The sequence below is a fragment of the Corythoichthys intestinalis genome, chromosome 9, assembly GCF_030265065.1.
Source record: "Corythoichthys intestinalis isolate RoL2023-P3 chromosome 9, ASM3026506v1, whole genome shotgun sequence".
Lineage (NCBI taxonomy): Eukaryota > Metazoa > Chordata > Actinopteri > Syngnathiformes > Syngnathidae > Corythoichthys > Corythoichthys intestinalis.
Window position 1 is genome coordinate 25,593,973 of NC_080403.1, and position 22,017 is coordinate 25,615,989.

The 22,017-nt window shown below is 40.5% G+C and overlaps 1 protein-coding gene across 2 annotated transcripts in view; it reads right to left on the minus strand.

Moving 5' to 3' along the window:
- foxj3 (forkhead box J3) overlaps positions 1–20,206 on the minus strand; it is a 226,621-nt gene extending 206,415 nt beyond the window's left edge. The window contains exons 1-2 of one of the 2 annotated variants that reach the window (XM_057845439.1): positions 19,924–20,206; positions 9,444–9,499 (exon numbers count right to left, since the gene is read on the minus strand). The gene's annotated coding sequence lies outside the window, so the exon portion shown is untranslated. The remainder of the gene's footprint in view (positions 1–9,443; positions 9,500–19,923) is intronic. The other variant, XM_057845438.1, reaches the window with a different exon arrangement.
- Between the last annotated feature and the right edge of the window lie 1,811 nt (positions 20,207–22,017).

Genomic DNA, 22,017 nt, shown 5'->3' on the forward strand with positions numbered 1-22,017 from the left:
CTCTATGCAGCTATAAATCGGTATCAAAATCAAGCCTGAAACAGCAAATTAATCTCAAAACTAGGCACAAAGACCTGCTCTCCAGGTGCTCCAAGGATAACCCTCCTTTTAATACTGTACACGTTTCCCGCAGTACGGCAGGGTGATTTGTCAGCTCACAGGTGCAGGCCCACTGCTTTCCAGGGCTCCGGGCTTCCCTCCCAGAGCCGCAGCTTGCTGGCAGTGTGGCCACTGCTCAGGGTCAGATCCCTATATTTCCAAACAGTTTCTCCTTTTTTTTTTTTTTTTTTTTTTTAATCTAGGAGGTGACTCAGACTCATCAGATCCATCAGTCACGAGCTCACCTCAGGAACAGCCCACGTTCTGATGCCGGCGTCTCTTTACAACCAGCATTAGCTTTAATTACGTTGAGCTCGGACCGCGTTGCCTTAACCGCGGTGTCCCCTCATCCCGAACTTCTCCGCCAGCTCATTCATCCACCCTGAGGGAGAGGCATGCAGGCCAGAGGATGTATGACTCATCAGAGTAACGAGATGCATTCTTTGGAATACTCCGGAGATGTGTTGTTTGCTAAACGAAGAGCACAGTAGGTGCAGAAAAAGTAATAGTGCTGGCCAACACAAAAAAAAAAGAAAAAGAAAAACAAGGTAAGGAGGTAATCAAGCGCCACTGTGCCTGAGAGCAAGGAGTGAAGACGTTGGGTTAATAGAGGCAGAGCAAGTCATCACTTGTGTGGGTTTCTTGGTCCACAGAGATCAACATTTTCTCCAAATCCAGAGAGAGAGAATCCTTGGCATTGATCGGGGGTTTTCTGAATCACACATGGAGACCACAAACTCTACATCTAAGGCTAATACGTCAGGATTTACATGAAGCCAGGTTCTGAGAGGTTTTGATAAATGATTCTGCCAAGCGTGCCGAGCCCTCAGAGACGCAGAGGTATGGAGAGAAGTGTTTTAATGATCAGGTCGAACAGATCCACTGCCTCCCCTTCCAACTGACGCCACATCAGGACTTGGCACTCGCCAGTGCACATCACGAGCCTTTCGCACATTACACGCTCCCCGACTTCAGTTCCAAGTCTCTGGACTGACTGAGCCCAAATTTGCATGAAATTTAGAACACAATCCAAAATGCCAAGACCTCATTTAGTGGACCGTACATTGCCTTTTTTGCTATTGGTAATTTCCTGTGAGAACAGTCAGATCGCATTAGGCTATTTTTATTTTGTGTTTAGTATGCTCGCTTGCTTATTACTAATATACAATGTAAGATGCCATTCGTTCGCTTACGAAAATTACCATCGCTTTGCAATGGCTGTACCACAAAAACGCCTCGGTAGCATTCATAGACAAAAAGTATAACAACAATCACAGGCATATGCTTTTCGTACGCTGCCAAAACCAAGTTACCGTGTTTTTTGGACTATAAGTCGCAGTTTTTTGCGTCTTATACTCTGGAGCGATTTATGTGTGATTATTTACGGTCGGGTCGGGCTGGACTTCTCTCTCGCTAACTTTTTTTAAAATAAATTCATATTCATACCAAAACAATGTATGGATGTTAAATAAAATAAATAATTTGGATAAAATAGAGAAGGTGCTGTGCATGCCTGCACATGTGAACGCCGTGGCCCCGCTCTCTTTTCAATCTTCCCCTCCCACCCTGCCGCCCTCCGCTAGTCCACATCCTGCTATTTCCTTTTCGATATGCAGCAGCTAGGAGTGAAAAACAAACTAAAGACAGGGGAATTGAAAAGCAAACAACTGCGGTAGGAGCGGGGTATGGAAAGGATTCAAATTGTTGAAGATGCCATACAGAAACCTGTGTCTGCTTCGCTGAATGTAAACAAATGTGGCGCTTTGGTCTCATACGAGAAATATATTTAACAAACTTTTCCAGCATTATTTCGTTGTGTAAATGCATTTATAATGATCATTAAATATGTAGACTATTTAAACATTGAGAAAACCTGCGTTTTTTTCTGCCAACTCGAAGAGATTAAAATAAATGTCAAATCCACTATCTGCCCATTAGAACAGACACACAAATACAAAAGATATAAATGTTTATTGAATATCCGTCTTGGTCTTGTTTAACTGGGAGAATTCGTTACAAAAGACAGGCTTTAATTTGTTATCTTTATGAATATATGCACAGGCATCGTCACAAATGTGATCACACAAAACGCAACCACGCATCGCATCCCCGCATTTCCTCCTTCTCCTGAGTCCTCACAAATAAAACCTAGAATTTCAGGGGGGGGTTCGGGCTCGGGTCTGCAAATCAAAGTTAATTGATCGGCAGGCCGGATCGGGCTTTAATAGACCCTACTCACGTGACGTCACAGCCACGCCCCCGCGCCATGTTGTCCGTCTACTCGTCATGTTAATGCATTAGCGCTTCGTAAATTCCTCCGATTATGGCGTGTTTTTCAGCTCGTTAACATTAATAATCAAAATGGTGAAGTCGTGTGTGGCGGTCGGTTGCAAAAACAGAGAAGATAGATGGAGAGACTTGAAGTTTTACCGTATTCCGAGAGACCCGGAGAGGAGACCGAGATTGACTGCTGCAATTCGACGAGAAAACTGGGCTCCAAACGACTACCACAGATTATGTAGTAGTCATTTTATATCTGGTAAGATGCTTTTAATATATATTTAGAGGGTTTTGGGCTGACAACCACAATTAAGATCATTGCTAGGCTAATCGCCAACAACATACACTCAGACGTTGTGAATGAACTATCTGAAAATATATAATTATAAGGGGATAATAAGACAGTTGTCATACAATTAATTTACAATTTCACTATTGAGGTCAAAAGCCAAAAAATAAATTCAACTAGGGACAATCTGGAGTAGTGCTATCGCACTTCATATTTATTACATATTATATATGTATGTAGTGAGAGTGCTATCGCTAAACCATATAAACATTAAAAGCCCTAGCTCCATTGACAAATGACATGAAATACATTAGACTTCACAGTGGATGTTAGCAAGAACAAAAGATTTTGAATTGAAAATTTCGTAACTCACCTTCCCGAACACGAGATAGATTCCTGCCAAATTTTCGTGGACGAGGACCCGTTTCACCCAACCAGCAACGAAGTATTTATAAGCCTCCAAGCTCTTAAGGCCCAAGTACACTGCATGCGTGATCGTTGCGGTTCCGGTCCGGTTCAGTGTTGCCTGCGTGCCACGCAGTCCGTCAAAAACAGGCAAATCATACCGGCTGCTGCACGGCTGCGGTCCGCCAACCTCGTCCCCCCGGTGAGCTCTCGCGTGATCGCGCGCGATAATGTGCCATTTAAAACAATGAAAAACACACGGAGTCTATACTCATCAGAGAAGCCGAGAGAGAGCACATATTTTCTTTGCATATTGATATTTTAGTTAATCTGGAATTAAGAGACAGACATGACTGCATCATGATGAGATCAGGACAGAAAAACACACATAATAGGACACCTTGCAGCTTCCTTTTTAAAATTGTCCTTATAGAAAGGATCTGCTGCATCATAAATGATTTTGTGGGTTTCCACCTCCATGATGAAGCGCTCATCATCCATCTTCGCTCGTGTTTAAACCGTGATTAGGCACCTGGGTTGTTACGTCCAGGCCCAGCTCCGCCCATTTTGCCGGATGCGTGTCCGGCAAAAATAGAAAATAGCCTATACCATCCGGCGGGCATGCGGCACGCCGGAGGTGGTTCGCAGTCAAGCCGGAGCACTGACGCGGCTGGTATACGTTGAACAATAGGATATAATGGGAACGGATTGGCTCCGGCGCTATTTTTTACCGGAGTCGGACCGCAACCGCAACGATCACGCATGCAGTGTACTTGGGCCTTTAAAGTTTTTCAAACTTTCGTGAGAATAGGCTGATTTTGTGTGGACAAGATAGTTGTAAATATCAGGGTAGCAGATGTCATGCAAAGACGGCGAAGACAGCGATGTTACCAAACAAGACTATCTGACATGTACGACAAGATGGAAGATACGCAGCGAGAAATTGAAGCAACTTGAAGCTAGTTTGATTTCACAGCAGCAGTATTTCGCAAATGCCCGAGAGTCGAAAGAGAACGCCACAAAGGCTAGTTGCAAGATTGTTTAAATTATTCATTAAAAAAAATAATAAAGCAAATGTGCCACACTGAATGGCATGCCTAAATGTGCTTAATATATTGTTCTACGTAAAGGACGTCAGCCAAGGTCGGCCCCCCACATTTTTACCACACCAAATCTGGCCCCCTTTGCAAAAAGTTTGGACACCCCTGATTTAGATCATATTGAATCATATTAAAAAAATAAAGCACTGAGCATCAAATTTAACCTCAATTACTAAGTGTGTTTGACAAAAGAATGCACATTTACTGAAGATACAATTAAAACACATTTAAATATAAGGTCTTTCAGATTTTTTTTCCCAAAATGGATTTTACTCTATTTTTGTAAAGCAACTTCAGAAATTACATTTGCAAAACAACAGGTTTCCCTTTTAAGAGGACATAGTCAAGGTGGTAGGTTGGTGATTGTCAAGTTGGTCACCTTAACTGGTGATTGTCAAGTTGATCACCTTAACTGTAAAGTGCTTGGAAAAATCTTGCAATTGGCAGTGAAAGTTTAAAAAACAGCCACTAAATGGCAGTAGTTTACCATTAATTACCACAAAACAAATAGGCTACACATGACCATTTCCCTTGGTAATTGTTTTTTTCTAATCACATTACAAGAAGTATACAAAACACATGTTAATCCTTTGTTAGCTATTGAAGACATTTCTTTTAATCAGATAGAGAAAATCCATACTCTTATTCAATCAAGAAAAATATTTAAATATACCAGGAGGTGTTTTACTATCACCTACATTATAATTTGCCTATCACCATGCCATGTTATTCAGATCAACGTTACCCCGCACTCGTTCCAATAATAGTGTCAACCGTGTTTTGTATCTGAGGGTGATGGTGGATCTACGACTCCCGTTTACCCATGCTACGGCTAGTGCACCTGCCAATACCCTATTGAACATGGCTAACTCTTGAGTTAAAACTACGAAATTCACATTCATTCGTAAGGCAAACTGTGCAGAAATACATTATTGCATCTAACACATTTTAATTGGAGAAATTGGCAACTTACTTTGAAATGTTAAGCAGGTCCACGGCCTTCGCATGACCCATAAACTGCGACCCAAAGTATCTGGATGCAACTTGGTCGCCGATCCAATACCTCACATGCTGGTCCAACTGTTTGGACTTGGTTGTCTTGTTGAGGCTTTCGTCGAACATAACAACTAAGGCATCTGAGCAGTTCCTTACGTTAGCACACAGTACTGTGCGATTGCCTGCTGTTGTGATGTTGATGCTAATGATGCTAACAGCGCGCACGCACGAGGTGCATTATGATTTGTAGTGCAGTGCATCGTAAAAATTCTACGCGTCATCTTCGTTATGGATTTTAAAAAAAACAAAACTTCGTCACGGATATAATTTAGGTTGCACTGAGATGTTCTTCAAAATTAAAACCACGGTGAAAAAATTCCAGACTTACGACAGCTAATTTAATACTTTTAATACCTTTAATAATGGAAAACTAAATTCAATGCTTTTTTAATACTTTTAATAACCCGCGGGTACCCTGGTACAATTGTACCGCTTTTGGCACTGCAATTTTTTTTATTTCCGTTTCTAGGTTTTTTTCTTCCCATTGGCTTCTGCTTCTTTTTCAGTACAGACGGACATTTTAAATACAGCAGATGCATCACTGCCTACCGTCCAAACGTTTGGTTGCTTTCAAACAAAAGAGTAGGCGACTGCTTGCATATAAAACGCTCAAGTGCGATCACAAGTGGTGATTTTAAATATGGAGAATTATTCGTTATGAACTGATGAGCTGTCCACTTGTGACTAGATGCATTTTATTTACCCATTCATTTAGGAGGTTGCTAATAACTACAATGGCCACATATCTCAATCATCCAATTTCTTGTTTCTCATTAGACTTTTAATCAAAGTGGTTTAATTGCAAAGCTTTGAAAATGTAATGTATCTTTTTAAATCAAGATTTCTGCTAATTTGTCACTGTCAGTTCTGAGAAGGCAATGTAATTTAAGGGAAGAACTTAATTCATTTTATAACCACTAGATTGGAATGAGTCACAAAAAAATAACGTGCATTTCAGGCACTGCCACCCCTTTCACCATTTTTAATCAACATGCCTAGTGAGCTCTTAAGTGGCTTAATACAGTAGCTTTCCTGTAGATTAAGATAGTCCTGATTAGTCAGTTTGGGGAACTAAATAACGTAACACTTGATGGTGAATTACTGTATCGAACGCACTTTCACAAAGAGATGCAGAGAAGACACCGCATTTATATGTCTGTGCCTTTTTACTGAATATTAAGCTATAGGGGATTTTTTTGCAATCGTGTACTTCCCCGCAACTTAAAAATTAGTTGTCGTGGTTGACGTGAGCGCCGAATGTGACTTACAAAACACTTGTTTGACAGCGACAATTACTTACAACACTACGTTGCAGGGTAAGAAAGTGACAGGTGTTAAGGTTCACATCCCCTGTCACACTCTTACAAAAGGGTGTTAAACCCTTTTTAATGCCTCTTTAACCCTCTTAATGATGATTCTTATTCAACCCAATCAGTTAGTTGCAAAAAGGTGGGGGGAAAGTGCACTGGTCCAAACAAAGTCTGTGAAAAAGGTTCAATACCACAACTTTTTTTAAAAATTCCGTGCAAACCCCAGACAACTATATAAGGAAGTACTGTAAGATAGGGGAAAAAAGAGGGAATTCTTAAGCAGATGCATGTCTACATTCAATTACAATTCAATGCGTAGAGTTGGCAAACTGATTCAACTCACTGGACAAGGAGGATGTGCGATGAGGAGAACCGATGCAGTGAATTGCAGGATGAATTCGAAAAGTGTAGCGCTTCGCTAAATTCGTTCTCTCCATCCCGGGAGAAGTGTGGTGTGGGGGTTGCACTAAAGAAGATGCTTGTTTGAAAAGTGAACTGCATTCACAAAAGCACTTTCTCCCCCACTATTCAACGACTGCCTCTTTAAAAATTCATTAATTTACAGCAAAAAATAGATTAAAGCACCCGGCCGAGCAAAACTCTATAACTTCGGCTCTTAAATCACATTAATGGTGAAGCGTCTCCTGCAAAGCCTTGAGCTGTTGCCTGAAGAAAGACTGCACACCTTGAGAATCATCTTTTCAATTATTATAAAAACAAAGCCTGTCTAATTGTCACATTTAATTATGTCAATCTGCGGATGAGAAAATGTAGGGAGCTGAGCAAAAATCCCACAAAAACTAATTAAAATCCATTGAAGAATCCGTCACTCCTGCGATTCGGTGCCAATGTCATTCTTCTCAGTATTTGATATTTCGGCTTAAGAGACCCAATGACAGCTGCTCGTGCTCCCCCACCTTCCAAAAATGCAGAGAACTGCAGTTACAATAATTGCTCTGGCCAGCACTAAATGAGGTTCACTTAAGTGCAATTATCCCCCTCTGATCTCCCCCCGTAAAGAGACTTCTCTAACACGGAGAAGTGGGCTCACACATTGTGACTGCAAACAAGATTCAAATTGGAATTGGGGAGGCGCTTCCAAGCGGATGAATGGCTCCACGGCTCATCTGCATTCTAGTGAGGAGGCACAGCGGCTCTAATGAAGACTGAGCTACTTCCTCATCCTCCTTCCTCTACCTCCTCCTCATCCGAACGCCTCCAACTTAGAGTTTGAATAGAAATTTCTACCAAAAAAGACCTTCACTGCTCGACACTAGCAGCGGTGGAGAGGAACGCAAGAGATTTTTACGTTTGTTCAAGGTGAATAAGGTCAGAAAAACACTTTGGACATGGGAGTCAAAAACAAAAATATGACTTTGAGTGTGTGGAGCTTTTAAAAGTGGAGCCTTGCATGGTGAGTGGCATGTGTGCTGATAAAATGCAGATTTGCCGTTCATAGCGGCTAGATGTTAGCTAGCTAATCATTACCCAGTCTACATACAGTTGTGTGCTTGAATGCTCATTACATTTTTATTACATTACAGTTTATTCAGTAAAGAAATTGAAAGTGCCCCTGTCAGTCCTTTACCAGATTAGGGGGGTATGACAATAAATTCTAATTAGGCTGTAACAAATCAGCTAGCATGATCTCATGTGTTGGGAGATTGTAGGCATGCTGTTGGTACATTAGTTCTACTTGGTGTTAAATAGTAAACTGTGATAAAATCTCAGAAGGTCATTCTGGATTTCCTGCATTGCTTTATAAGCTTGTCGGTGGACCATCCCCCAGTTCCCACATACCCCCACCAGGGTAAAACTATAGGCTATAAAAATAAAGAGTGTTTTATGGTACGTTACTACTAGAGGTGGGAATCTTTGGGCACCTAACGATTCGATAACGATTACAATTCGATTATAAATCGATTATTGATGTACATCCCCCCCCTCCCAGCTATTAGCTGCTTTTAATGTTTCGTACATTAGTTACAAAAATTGTACAAATACAAATTGTTCAAATACATTCCTTTGAGGCTTAAATAAATAACTATTTCAGTATCAAGTTAACAGTTCAAAACGGTAAATAAAATACTCAAGTCCCCATTCTGTTTTGTGAATTAACCGTTAAACTTGTTAAAATTGCTCCCGTGATTCCATAATTTCCCTTCTGTGTACTTTCGATATGTGAGAGTTTTAAAACTGTTTCATCATTTAAAGATAGATTCAAGTCAAGATTTTGCAAATTCAGGAGTATTTCAGATAAAAAGTTAATTAGGTTCGCTTGGAAGGTTCGCTACAACAGCCTTCCAGGGAAGTCTACTGCTTAAAGATGGCGGCTGTTTACTAACGCTGTCTGTCATTTCGCATCTAGTTTATTATACATGTGCTGCTAACGCCGCAGAGTCTGTCATTTTACATCTAGTTCTTTATACATGTGATATCTACCGTAGCATTATGTGGGCGTAGTTTGTAGCGGCGGTCGACAGCAGTCAGGTATTAAAATAAGTCTATGCCTTTTTTTAAAATAGATTTTTCACAAAGACTGAACCATTTGATGATTTTTTTAAAAATTTCCTAAGATTTTTTTTTTGTGCATAACTTCAACAATTACTTGAATAGGATAGTCCAGTGGTACCTCGACATATGAACGCAATCGACATACGGCGTAAAATTTGACTCGTCATCTGTCTCAACATGTCGAAATGCTCAAGATACAACCATTCACGACAAGACGGCAGCACGTCGTATTTTTCTGTGGGAGAAATCATCATGGGTCCAGAGGAAGTTCAGTGCAGGTGGTAGTAGTGGTGAAAAAAGGAAGGTGACGCTTATATTGAAATGAAATAATCATAGAAAAATTTACATCTGTCTAACTTAATGCATTTGTTAAATTAGAACATGACTCACCATATTCTCCTCTACCTCCACACCCGCTGTCGCGTTCTACCTCCGTTCGCCAGTCTCTATGATTTAAGGTGACAATAAAAATAAAATATTTATTTATAATCTGTTTTGCTATGCGTAATCACTATTTGTAATTGTACATGCAGTACTTATTAAGAATTTATTGTAGGTTTTGGGGCTTGGGGACGAATTACGATAATCGTAATGTTTTCTTATGGGGAAATCTGTCTCGACATACAGTGCCTTGCAAAAGTATTCGGCCCCCTTGAACCTTGCAACCTTTCGCCACATTTCAGGCTTCAAACATAAAGATATAAAATTTTAGTTTTTTGTCAAGAATCAACAACAAGTGGGACACAATCGTGAAGTGGAACAAAATTTATTGGATAATTTAAACTTTTTTAACAAATAAAAAACTGAAAAGTGGGGCGTGCAATATTGTTCGACCCCCTTGCGTTAATACTTTGTAGCGCCCCCTTTTGCTCCAATTACAGCTGCAAGTCGCTTGGGGTATGTTTCTATCAGTTTTGCACATCGAGAGACTGACATTCTTGCCCATTCTTCCTTGCAAAACAGCTCGAGCTCAGTGAGGTTGGATGGAGAGTGTTTGTGAACAGCAGTCTTCAGCTCTTTCCACAGATTCTCGATTGGATTCAGGTCTGGACTTTGACTTGGCCATTCTAACACCTGGATACGTTTATTTTTTAACCATTCCATTGTAGATTTGGCTTTATGTTTTGGATCATTGTCCTGTTGGAAGATAAATCTCCGTCCCAGTCTCAGGTCTTGTGCAGATACCAACAGGTTTTCTTCCAGAATGTTCCTGTATTTGGCTGCATCCATCTTCCCGTCAATTTTAACCATCTTCCCTGTCCCTGCTGAAGAAAAGCAGGCCCAAACCATGATGCTGCTACCACCATGCTTGACAGTTGGGATGGTGTGTTCAGGGTGATGAGCTGTGTTGCTTTTACGCCAAACATATCGTTTTGCATTGTGGCCAAAAAGTTCAATTTTGGTTTCATCTGACCAGAGCACCTTCTTCCACATGTTTGGTATGTCTCCCAGGTGGCTTGTGGCAAACTTTAAACGAGACTTTTTATGGATATCTTTGAGAAATGGCTTTCTTCTTGCCACTCTTCCATAAAGGCCAGATTTGTGCAGTGTATGACTGATTGTTGTCCTATGGACAGACTCTCCCACCTCAGCTGTAGATCTCTGCAGTTCATCCAGAGTGATCATGGGCCTCTTGGCTGCATCTCTGATCAGTTTTCTCCTTGTTTGAGAAGAAAGTTTGGAAGGACGGCAGGGTCTTGGTAGATTTGCAGTGGTCTGGTGCTCCTTCCATTTCAATATGATGGCTTGCACAGTGCTCCTTGAGATGTTTAAAGCTTGGGAAATCTTTTTGTATCCAAATCCGGCTTTAAACTTCTCCACAACAGTATCTGGGACCTGCCTGGTGTGTTCCTTGGTTTTCATAATGCTCTCTGCACTTTAAACAGAACCCTGAGACTATCACAGAGCAGGTGCATTTATACGGAGACTTGATTACACACAGGTGGATTCTATTTATCATCATCGGTCATTTAGGACAACATTGGATCATTCAGAGATCCTCACTGAACTTCTGGAGTGAGTTTGCTGCACTGAAAGTAAAGGGGCCGAATAATATTGCACGCCCCACTTTTCAGTTTTTTATTTGTTAAAAAAGTTTAAATTATCCAATAAATGTTGTTCCACTTCACGATTGTGTCCCACTTGTTGTTGATTCTTGACAAAAAAATTAAATTTCATATCTTTATGTTTGAAGCCTGAAATGTGGCGAAAGGTTGCAAGATTCAAGGGGGCCGAATACTTTTGCAAGGCACTGTACGACCATTTCGACATACAAACCAGGTCCTGGAACGAATAAAATTCATATGTCGAGGTACCACTGTAATGTGAATCTATGATAGCAACCCTTTGTATATTTAGGTTACTAAAAGTACAACTGGTTGACGATTTTTTTCCCCATAATGTCTCAATTCTTTTTTTTTTTTTTTTTTTTTTTAAACTTAATGTTTTTACATTGTTCTTATTAACTGTTAGCTTTTATACAATGGCACCTCCCATTGTATTTATCATTGCGTGAGCGGGCATTCGCAAGATAAAATGAATTTATTATTTTTGTGCATAATATGTGTAATTTTCTTTATGAGTGTTTAGCTTTACAATTTACTTCACCTGGAGTGTAATACATCACTTGATAACCACCAACATTAGACTCTTTTGAGGGACTGTTTAAAATCTGCCAAAGTAGTCAGTCTCCATCTGCATACTATTATGTGTGGTGTTGATTAAATATGATTACCGAAATCGATCTAAAAAAATTCCCATCTTCTATGTCAGTCTTAAAATTGCCCAGAACCTATCTAAAGAACAGATACCGATACCCTAAATATACCCAAAAAGCGAATAGCTGTTTGTCTCCATGACCTGTGATTGTAACCGAATGAGGACAAGCACTACAAAAACAGATAAATGGATCCTATGATCTCCTTGCTTTGAAAATCGACCACAGTCAGCAATAGGCTTCCAGAAACTATTGTACTTTGGATGTGCCCAATAATGAAAAACAAAAAACTAGGAATATCATATATAAAAATATACATGCATCCTCATGAATATATTGCCTCCTGTCAATCACACAGCACACTAGAATTTTTGCCTGAGGGCTGAGATGTGGTGGTCTAATAGGGTTTTGCTTCACCAGGTACCTGTTGTTGGGTGCTGTCCAACCGCGATACAGTGTGTGTGTGCACGTATATGTGCATGTGATGAGTATGCATGTAGCCACAGGCTCAACTACCACCAAGAGTCTGATAACTGCACCTCACGGATGGCCATTTGAATAATCACTTCAACAAGGGGAGAAATTAAAAAGGCTCTTAGTGTGAAGGGGGGCTAGGCAGAGGGCCACACGCCGCATTCCAAATGAGCACCGCCATTCTGACAGCGAAAGCCAAACCCTCCCCACGCTGCCGCCACCACTTCCTACCCAGAATCACAAGCCTTGGCATTGACATCCATCCAACTTTGTCACGTGCGCGTCACGAGTAATTTATGAAATGTTGCGCAGACGGGAATTTTCTGCAGCAAGGCGATTACATATCAAAGCTTCCAAAGATAGTAGAAACTGATGAAAATATAAAGTTTAGAGTGTGCCCCAAATAATTACATTATTCCACTTCATTCATTCAGATATTTATTCCGTTCTATTCCAAATTAGTCTTTGTGCTTCCACACAGACGTTTAGCATTTTTCAGAAATTACAACTTCTTGTTATTAAGGATACACGATTGATCATAAGAGAGATAGACAAAAACTATTGTTAAATGTACAATCTTTTTAGGAAAAGGTGAAAAAGTTAACCTACACGTCGGGGAATCCACCCACACGCTTTTTACAAGACAGGCAGAGATACTGATCCACTACGCTAACGATGAGTTAAAACATCATTTCCATCACTCAAAATGGAACCTACTAAACTGTAGGGCAATCAATAAAATTTCTCTTTTCAGCCAGGGAAACTAAGCCCCATCTTTCGTTTGACTGATCTTTAAGGGACAAAAAAGTAAAATAAATGTAATCTTTTTAAGAAAATGTGTCATAGTCTCCTCCTAGTCGGGCAATCAGAGCGTGACCTTCTACATGACAGGCAGCGATACCGATCAACTATACTAAAAGAAGTGAAAATTTGTCTCCCATTGCCGATGGAACCCACTAAACTGAGGAAAACTAAAAAAAAATTTTTTTTTTTATTTTAAATACAGTGACACGCGCACACAGAGACACATTCATTTTTTTAAAGCCTGCTGACATCACTAAAATTAAACCAAATTACTTTCAGGCTTTCCCCTACATATTACTAATCGTGGCACTACGCCACACCAAAATAAAAGCCGCCACACTTCGCAGATGAGATTTTTTGTTGTTGTTGTAAAATTCATTCTAATTATTAATTCGTATTATTCAAAATGACATCTAAATGAATATAAGAAGCTCATTTTTACGCACTATTTGCCATAAGTCGTCTGAAATAGCACGACAAATACAAATTGTTCCTTTACACGCTTTATTTTGAAAAGCGCATCAATTCTCCTACTGAAGGTTTGCACCTGGAGTACATCAGCACAGAGATGAAAATGGGGAGAAAAATCCACAGAAAGGCATTTGAAGTTAATGAATTTACCTCTGGCTTATACTATAAAAACGACCTTAATATTGACATTGACGTAAGTTCTTTATGGCGTGTCTTTGACCAGAATCGTTGCCTCCTAGCATAGCATTTGCTCAGCGCTGACGTCACTCGTTGTTATTTCAGATGAGGATTTCGAAGTACAGTATTTTGGAAACACAAAACTTCCTGAATATGAGGGTCCACTAACAAAATTACCATTATTGTTGTAGCATTCCAGACAGTCACGTTTCTAAATATTGAATTAGCGTCTGAAGCTAATTCAATATTTCAGAACGTGAGGCACACGCTCCCCGGTTCCATAGGTATTAGCTCTCACGTTCTGAGGAGTAGATATAACCAAATGGTTATGGCAAGCGGTGTATTTTAATGTTTATACAAAGTTTTCAAATGAGGCAAGATCACAACTGGAGACGCAGATCAGGAAAGCGCACAGTTCAGCGTAGGCGAACTCTCAACTAAGCAAAATAGCAAACAGAGAATCTAGCTCGGACCCAACATGGACAGAAATGGCAAAGTTCAAGTCATGCATGTACCACACAAATCAAGGTAAGTGTTAAGAATCCTTCACCTATTATGTTTATCAATCAGAAATTCATTATTGTATTATTGTATCTTAAATTCTGGTGTTGAAAAAGGTTAATTGTCTATAAACAATAGACATTATGATTATTGTTGATAACCTAGACTATTCCTTATACAAAAAATTACAAGACAGATGGGGTACTGACATTGAAAGAAGTATAAACAAATTATAAGAATTTTCACTAACAATCAGAAAAGTAACTCCAACAAAGACTTCAGTTTGAACTGAAGTCGGATTGACTAATTTAAATTAGACATATTTGATTTAAATCCAAATGGGTAAAACATTGAATGTGTTTCAGAATATGGACCAGGTCAGATCTAATGATGTCAAAAATGGCATCACAGACTGATAAATGGGGAGTGCTGCTGACAGCAACTGTCGGCCATTGCGTTGCCAGTGCCCATCTCAACAGTGAACTGTGAGAGAGATTTCTCTGCAATGAACAGAGTAAGACATTTAGTCAACTGTACAATGTAAGTTGAGATGCTTGCTTTTTTTCTTATTCTCGTGTAGGTGAAGACAGACTTGAGAATCGGGGACCATCTTGCAGCACGCCTCACAAAAAATTGACCATTAATTGCTGATTTCCCTTTTTATGTATTTATTTTCCAAGTCCAGTGAAATCAACTGTTCGCAGGCAGGATGCAAACTTTGCAAAGGTTAAGGTTCTTAGAAAAAAATTAATGTTGTGAAAAAAAATCTTATTTGTCATGATATAAACAAATTCGCCGCGGCACATGATGGGGTTGTCCGACTCTTAACGCGGCCCACCACCACCACCACCACCACCACCACCACAGCTTCAAAAAATCCTAGGGGAAACACTGACTTTCCCTTACCAATTAACAATTCCCCACCAAAAAAAAGAATAAGTGAATTTGGATGATTTTCCTCTCTCTGTACCTCTATTGATGTCACAAGAGCTCACTGTTGTGCAACGTCACCCATGCTGCGAATCAATCACAGCGTGACGCCAATACTGTGCTACACATATTGTAGCTATGTCAAGTTGTGTCTGTTTCAGAAAACACTGTTTGGAACTGCACTTTACAAAGACGTCAGTTAAGGTAAGCGAGGAGGAATTCTCATTACAAAACCTTTTCCCCCATAGCCAGGCATGACAATTCATTCACTCCAGGTTCAAACAGTTACTATCGTAAAACTTTTATAACCAAGTTGAAGTACTTTGGTGCCCTAAGATATTAGGTTAATTTGTTCAGCAACCACAACGAAACTTAAAAGACTTATGTCACAAATCAAGACTGCAAAGTAAAAACTCACCATTAACCTTGTCTGGAAGTGTGTGAGGGGGTAGAACTGCATGCACGGATGAACTCGCTCATTCACATTTAAAGGAACGATGATTAATATTCAAAAGCAGGTCTGACATTTCACTGCGGTTGCTGACTAATACGAAGGGTATTTCTGTCACTCTTAAGTGGGTTGGGTTAGTTTGAGGATAGAGGGAAGCACAAGCCAGCCATCTATCCGTTTTCTACACAGTTTGTCATCACTGTCACTGATGAGTTGGGAGTCTATCCCAGCTTTCTTTCACTCCTGACTGGTTGCCAGCCAATCGCAGGCCACATGCTGTTAGAACAAACATATAGACTAACGGCTGTGGACAGTTCCAGTCAAATGAAATTGCACAAATTTTGGAACATGCAAGCTTCACTTCAGATTCAAACCAAGAACCTCAACTATGTGACAGTATAGGACATGAACAACACAATAATAAAGTTAACGCACAAAGCACAGTTAAGGCATGCTAAGCGACCTCTGTCATATCTGGTTTTCATTTGACTTTCAAGTTTTTCAATCAAATATTTATTTCAAACTATGACTTATCTACTGTTCCAACGTAAGTGACGTAATTTTTCTTTGGGGAGTTACATATACTTAAATAATCATGCTGTTTGGCACTGAAAGAGCATTTAATTGTTCTGTCTGTCACTATGCATTAATGGCATGGATAGATGAATGAAGATACACAAGTGGAATTGGATCATTTACCACACCACACCACACCACACCACTAATGTGCTGCAACACAGTGGTTGGGACGCAGAAAACGTATGTTGCATTCCAACTTAACTCAATCCCTGCCATTGACATCGATAGACATTAAATCCATTTTAACTGTGATGTCTGGCATTGAATTGTTTCAGTTCTATTAACGGCGTTGTACGTTCAATCCATTTGGACTGGGAGGTTTGGCTGCGATCACTCAGCCAACGTTAATTTATGAAATAACATTAAAGCCGTTAGAACAGAAGTTATTGATGGGTTTCCTTCGTGTCAGTGTTATAAGTGGTAATATGCCAAAGTTACTAAGTGGTCAATGTAAAACCAGTTCACTTTTAAAGCATGTCTGGTTCGTCTATCACCGTCATTGGCAGCCAATGAGCTCAATACAAACTCGGGTAAAGTGGTTGCCATACCAACAGAAATGAATTTTATTAATAGTGTTTTTCATACAAATTTGTATTGTAACTATGATTTATGTACTACTATTTTCAGGGCTTGAAGTTAAAGAGTTTCCTCACTTTCCTGATTGCCCTGGGCAAGGAAAAACACTCCCGGCAAACGACCTTCATATACCGTAATAATACATGCCCGATCGGGCGTGCGAATGAAAAAATATATATATATTCCAAGCTGCGCACGAATTGGTGGTTAAAATTTTTTTTTATAAAAATTAAGGACTGCACGAATTGGCAGTAACTCATTTTGTCATTTAAACGGGAGTGCATCCAAAATGAGTTTATTGAACTGTCTATTTCAGGGAAAGAGAGTGAGTAGCCCGGCGTGAACTTAAATCAGGACAGACCAAGCCGGATCCTTAAAAAACATAAAAAACACCTGAGTTGTCCATGTTGTTGTTTCAACTTGTATTCTATCATCTGCCACGGCAAGGGATCTTGTTAAGTCCCATACCCCATTTCCAACAAAAAATAAAATTTGGCGATAATGCTATAGGCAAGACGCACCGGATACAAAGCTGTTATCCGTATGAAGCACAAAATATCACTGGAACGCGCTATAGAAGTGCACTCCATTTAAATTTTTTATCAAATATAGTACATCTTATTGGTTTTTTTCACCTTGCAATGTGTAAAGCGTAAACGTTCCGAATCGAAACTCTATCAAAATGCACAAAAATCTCTCGCTAGAATAGTCTGCTCATTAATAACTTTTGGTTGGATTATGGGTGAACTTCAAAATAAATTCAAAATGAACAAAAGTGGTAAAATTTAAAATTTTTTCGCAAATGTACCCAGTGCAAAGAACAACAAATGAGTCTGCTGTAATGCTTTAGTTTTCATTGAATCACATTTGTTCATATTTTTTGGTATTTTATACAGATTTGTTATGTATTTCCATCTAATACCAGACTTTTCAGTCCTTTGCATAGTTCTAAACATTTTTCTGCTATTAGCTTGTCATACTTGACTATTTTCTCACATATTGGAGCAGTTGGCCAGCAGTGTAGTGCAGCACGTCACTTTTTCCATATTGTTGGTCTTGGTTGTCTAAAACAGGGGTTCCCAACCTATTCCACTAAGGCACACTGTGGGTGCAGGATTTCATTCTTACCAAACAAGATGACAACACTTTTTCCCCAATCTGGTGTTTTACAAGTGCAATCAGTTGATTGCAGTCAGGTGTGGCTTGTTTTAGCAGAAGCCTCATTGGTTCAACTGTCTCTGCTGGATCGGCTGGAACAAAAACCAGGACCCACAGTGTGCCTTGAGGACTGGGTTGAAAACCCCTGGTCTAAAACATGGCATAACTTGGAATATTTTGCCACATTGTTACTTTTGGTGAATTTTCTAAGCGCCAGCTATATAACTCAAGATGTTAAATACATCACTATGCAATAATTTTGCATTGCACAAACTATTTGAATCATGAGTTGCAAAAAACACTAGCGCATACAGAAAAAAATAAGGTTATATTTGGATTCAACACCTCAAAATTATGTAAGAACAAGTGTTTGTATCAATGCAACATTTGCCTCGGGTGAGCCATAATTTGGGTGGACCTGACAAAATAGCGGTAAAGCTTACTTTTAATGGTTCCTAACTGTCAACCAATCACATGCACGCCTATAAATGCTGATGACAGATGTCATTAAGTGTCCTAACCCTAACACAGTTCCTAAACTCTAATCTCAACCCAAAGACATATGAAAAAAATCTCAATATTGCATCAAAACTGACATAATTTACTAAACGACACTCATTGACATCCGTCATAAGCCTTCCTTCATATTCATGACAGATGTGCATGTGATTGGTCGACAGTTAGGGACCACTAAACGTAAGCTTTCCCCAAATTGGCATGTAAAAAAATAAAATGTTAACTTCAAGCCCTGATTTTACTGTAGAAAAATATCTAATAAACATCCATCATTTTTCTGTAACACAAATCAATGACAAATTTTCACTGTAAGGTTTGTGAGTTTGCTGGAGCCTATCCTCACTAAAGGCAAGAGGAGTACAATTCATATGCTATAAACTGTACAAGCAAGATATCCAGGGCAAAAAAAGGGAAAGTGCTGGAGCACCCCCTTGACAGACATTTCTGCGCGTGCCTGTTTGGCGAGATGGCCAGAAGCTGAAGCAGAAAAAAAACCTCACATAAGCAGAGAGAACATTCGGAGTCCAAACTGGACGGCCAGAGCCTAGTTTCAAACCTCCGACCTCCGAACTATGAGTCTGATTTGCTAACCGCACAGCTACACACACCATGCTGCCATAAGCATGAAAGCCACAGACAGTGAGTACACTGAAATGGAAAAGACAATGTACCGTGGTAGTTCAAATGCATTTAATTATCACTATCTTCATTAACTTAGATGACCAAAGATTCATTAAATAATATTTTTCAAAGCCGTCAGATTTAATTGGATTTTTTTTTTCAGAACCTGATGATATTTCATGCACCATTTGCTGGAAACCGTATGCTCCAAATTACGTACACATGATAGAACCTAAACTGTCGTAGATCGAAGACCTGGGCTTATTAGACATGCACGTGGCGTGGGAGTGACCCGCCTCTACACTGTCTTGTTGTCAGATTTTGGCTGTGGCGTTATGAGGCCGTGCAGGTGTCCTCCATGTAGTGTCCATCCGCTGGATTGCATATACTGCACTTGTTGAGCCTCGGAGCACAAGTATGAGTATATTTATGTTCGGGAGGAATTCAATGGCGCTGTGCGAGGGTTGACAGTGAGGGGGGGAAACACACTGCAACAGCTGTGAGTCAAATGCCACCAGGGCACGCAGGAAAGCCAAATGACACACACGCACAAAAACATGCACACGCAGACAAGAGCGCGCGCTAACACACACACTTCCTACTGCACACGCATACCAAACAGCTAGCCTAGCAGTGAGAGAGAGCCGGGGTACGTCACTACATTAGACCCAGAAAAGAGGGTGTCTCCCCCCGCCTCCTACCGACCCGACGCGCGCCCCCCTGCCACGGCGAGGGGAAAGCTGTCAACCGGGGCCTGCCCGGCGGGTTCGACCCCCCCGCCCCTCCTCCTCGTCCCTGCTCGATGAGAGAACTTGAACGCAGCACACTTTGCCCGAGAAAAAGTCGTCCATTTCGTGGGCCCTAGTTCAACTTCCATGTCCTTACAGCTCACTTACTCTGTTTGGAGAGGGAGCTGATGTTGACGGTGGTCTCCGTAATCCTCGCGGTAGTTTCGCACTTAACTGCTCCCGCCTTCCACCGCCGTCCGCCTCCTGTGTCCCGGCAGGGTCCCCGAGAGCGTCCCCCGTGCGCTAGAACGCGTGTCGTCCCGGGCAAAGGTTCGCCGGTGTGCCTGCGGTGCCGTGGCGTCCCTTTCTCTCTCTCAGCCTGCCTTCTACCCGATTCGCCTCTCGTTCGGCGGCCAAGCCAACATCCGGGACTCTCCGCGCTCCAGCCGGATCTACTTTTTGGCGTACGTGGACGCGCATGAAAGGTTTGGCTGCCCCCAAATTCTTCCAATCTGTTACAGCCCCTGCCGCTATGAAAACTAGTGCGTAATAAAGAAGGCGAGGAATCACATCTCGACAGTTGCACATGCATAATGAGAATATTACTAATTTTGCCGTGACATTTTGACACAAATCGAAAAATATGCAGGTTTTACCAAATATGGTATTACTCGTATGTAACGTATGCATGTTTAAAAAATAAAGACATACTGCATCTTCAGGGTTTTTTCTCCATTATAGTATAGATGCTTTAAAATGTAGTACCAAATATTTTATTACTCATGTGGAACTACGTGAAGTGACTAAATACGTGCAATGTAATAAATGTAACAACATACAGTGGTATGAAAAAGAATCTGAACCTTTTGGAATTTCTCATATTTCCGCATAAAATCACCATCAAATGTGATCTGATCTTTGTCAAAATCACACAGAGGAAAAAAGTTTTTATAACCAAAACCACCCAAACATTTACAGGTTTTCATATTTTAATTAGGACAGTATACAATGACAGAAGGGTGGAAAATAAGTAAGTGAGCCATCGCATTTAATATTACGTGCCCCCCCCACCCCACCCCCACCCCGGCAGCAATAACTTCGAACAGACGCTTCCTGTAGCTGTAAATCAGTCTGGCACATCTTTGAGGACTAATCTTGACCCATTCTTCACTACATAACTGCTGTAGTTCAGTCAGATTCCTGGGATGTCTGGCATGAATTGCTGTCTTTAGGTCATGCCACAGCATCTCAATGGTGTTCAAGTCTGGACTTAGACTTGGCCAATCCAGAATGTGTATTTTGTTCTTCTGAAACCATTCTAAAGTTGATTTACTTCGGTGTTTACTTCTTTTGGATCATTGTCTTATTGCAGCAACCATCCTCTTTAGCTTCAACCGTCTGACAGATGCCCTCAGATTTTCCTGCAAAACATCCTGATAAACTTTTGAATTCATTCTTCCATTAATAATTGCAAGTTGTCCAGGCCCTGAGGCAGAAAAAAAAAAAAAAATCAAAATGCTCCCTCCACCATGCTTCATAGTGGGGATGAGGTGTTGATGTTGGTGAGCTGTTCCATTTTTCCTCCACACATGACATTGTGTGTTATTCCCAAACAATTCAACTTCGGTTTCATCAGTCCACAAAATATTTTGCTAAAACGTCTCTGGAGTGTCTAAGTGCCTTTTTGCGAACATTAAACGAGCAACAATGGGTTTTTTTAGTTATCTGTGGCTTCCTCTGAGGAGTCCTCCCATGAACACCATTCATGGCCATAGTTCTACTTATAGTTCATGTGTGCACAGAGATATTGGACTGTGCCAGTGATTTCTGTAAGTCTTTAGCAGACACTCTCGGGTTCTTTTTTACCTGTCTGAGTATTCTGCGCTAAACTCTTGGCATCATCTTTGGTTGACGGACACTCCTTGGGAGAGAAGCAACATTGCCAAACTCTCTCCATTTGTAGACAACTTCTCTGACTGTCGATTGATGAACATCCAGACTTTTAGAGATGGATTTGTATCCTTTCTCATCTTTATACAAATCAACAATCCTTGATCGCAGGTCTTCAGACAGCTCTTTTGACTGAGCCATAATGCACATCCGACAATGCTTCTCATCAAGACAATTCTTACCAGGTGTGTGTTTTATAGTGGGCAGGGCAGCTTTAGTGATTGGGCACACACCTAACTTAAATTGTTCGGTAAAAATTGTTTTCAATTGCTCTTTAAGTCTCCTTAGACAGAGGGTTCACTTACTTACTTT